The sequence below is a fragment of the Bison bison genome, unplaced genomic scaffold, assembly GCF_000754665.1.
Source record: "Bison bison bison isolate TAMUID 2011002044 unplaced genomic scaffold, Bison_UMD1.0 scf7180017854892, whole genome shotgun sequence".
Taxonomy (NCBI): Eukaryota; Metazoa; Chordata; class Mammalia; order Artiodactyla; family Bovidae; genus Bison; species Bison bison.
In genome coordinates, this window is record NW_011485465.1 from 15,321 (window position 1) to 17,543 (window position 2,223).

General features: G+C 50.5%; 1 protein-coding gene across 1 annotated transcript in view; it reads left to right on the top strand.

The window, feature by feature from the left end:
• The first annotated feature begins 2,067 nt into the window (after nucleotides 1–2,067).
• Nucleotides 2,068–2,223, top strand: part of LOC105001321 (receptor-interacting serine/threonine-protein kinase 1-like) — a 23,459-nt gene continuing 23,303 nt past the window's right edge. The window contains 1 exon segment of the mRNA XM_010857540.1: nucleotides 2,068–2,148. The gene's annotated coding sequence lies outside the window, so the exon portion shown is untranslated.

Below are 2,223 nucleotides of genomic sequence, written 5' to 3' on the forward strand. Positions count from 1 at the left end.
CCAATACTCTGGCCACCTCATGCAAAGAGTTGACTCATTTGAAAAGACCCTGATGCTAGGAGGGATTGGGGGCAGGAGAAGGGGACGACAGAGGATGAGATGGATGGATGGCATCACCAACTCGATGGATATGAGTTTGAGTGAACTCTGGGAGTTGGTGATGAACAGGGAGGCCTGGTGTGCTGCGATTCATGGGATCACAAAGATTCAGACACGACTGAGAGACTGAACTGAACTGTGTTTTGGTAGAGCAGTCTTTTCAGTGTTTTTTCAGTGTCTCTCAGAAAATGAAGACCTAAAGCATCACACCTTGCCACCTGGAGATTTTATCTACTAGAATAGATACCTCCAGAAAAACTCTCTTCAGCCTTTCTGGAAAGGCCCCTATTAAGTATTCCTAACCAACTCTTGTGACACCAGATTCTAAGGAACTGACTCTTGGATTCACATGACACAGTTAAAGAGAGCGCCACACGCTGACTAGACCTGCACATCATCTGGTGACCTGAAAGTAAAGACTTCTCAGAATTGAACCAGATGACTTCTAATGAGACAGTTTTCCCAAAATATTCAGAACAGGCCTGTTGGAGTTTGTCACCACACCTTTGATGAAGACACTTCAGATGATCGCCACTATTATCCTGGAAATGTATGCACTTTAGGCAAAAAGTGTTTCACAGTTCTGCTACTCCTTGTTATTCAAATGTAACCTCAGTAGGTTTGCAATCCACACTTTCCCTCAGATGTGAAATTGTACAAAGGAAAGGTCCTCCCTGGCATTGAGATACAAAGTCACTGACACACACACAAAAATCTCACACTTGGATCAGCACTGCTTTCTGAGAGATTCTGATCAAAAGGGGGAAATGTAAAAAACAAACACACAAAAAACAAATCTCGAAGAGTCAGGAGATCAGAAAGGCTGGAGAATCTTTTCTAGCAGAAATCTTTCTTTCCCCCCTGGCAACGATCCAGCCAATGAAAAGCAATGGACTTTTAAAACATCTCTCCAACTTCCTTTTCCCCCATAATGGTGTCCTCTCCATTTTTGTTGGGAACTTACAAGTTCCCAGGGTGGCAGACCTCAAATTGCAATTCTTTTCATAATAAACTTGTTTACGTTAGAGAAATAGTTGGCAGTCGATTTATTTTAGGCAGACAATATGTGGTGGCATCTCAGTGGTTTTTCAAAGTTAGAGTTTCCTAATATCCTATAATATTGAGCATCTTTTCATATACTTACTTGTCATTTGTATGGTGAGGTGTCTGTTGAGATCTTTTGCCCATTCTCAATTGCATTTTTCCTTCTCTTGCATTTTTAGTATATTTTGGATAACTTTTATCAGCTATGCTTTCTGCAAATATTTTCTTAGTTTGTGGCATCTCATTATCTCCAGATATCTTTTTATAGTATGTAATCATGCTATATATATAATTAACTTTTCATCATAACACTATAGCAACCATTTCCCATTTTGCTTCAGACTTCCCAACCATCCTCGTACGCTGCTGCTTCCTCCGCAGCCCCACAGAAGAGATTATCCCCACTTTGCAGGTGAAGGAGATAAGTGCCGGGGAGCTTGCTGCCTAGGGTTCCCGCGCTGCTGACCTGCAGAGCTCAGAATCCCCCGGGGAAGCAGCCCATCGCCTCCGACCCTGCCTGCCGCGCCCGGCAGGTTTTTGGGAGTGGTTTCTGTGACTCGGCATTTCTTCTGTCCTCTCGGCCTCCCAAACCGCTCTGAGAGCACGATCCTTAGTCTGAGCTTGTCCCGGGATTTCAGAACCGGCCTGCAGGCCTCTCCAGCCGCTGGGCGGGCGCTCTCCCCACCCTCCTCCGGGGCAGGAGCGGAGGCGGAGCGAGCAGTCCACGCCCTCCGCCGGCCGGGCTCCCTCAGTCGAAGCGCGGGCGGCGCGGACACCAGACCGGTGTGCCGGAGCGCCGACCCCGGAGCGCGGGGCCCCAACGGGCCCACTCCGTGAGGAGCCCGAGCGCGCCGACCACTGGACAGCACGCGACGGACGGCTGGCCCGCGGAGCCGGGCGCGGTGTGGGCAGGGCGGGGCGGTCCCCGCCCGCCTCCCAGCCGACGGCTCCGCCCCGGAGACCCCTTATCGGGCCCGGCGTGCCACCCCGGCCTGCGCCGGCCAGGTACTGCTGGGCGTGGGAGCAACTCTAGGCTGCCCCGCCGCCTCCTTCCTCACCCGGCCTGGGGCCTCAGGAGGT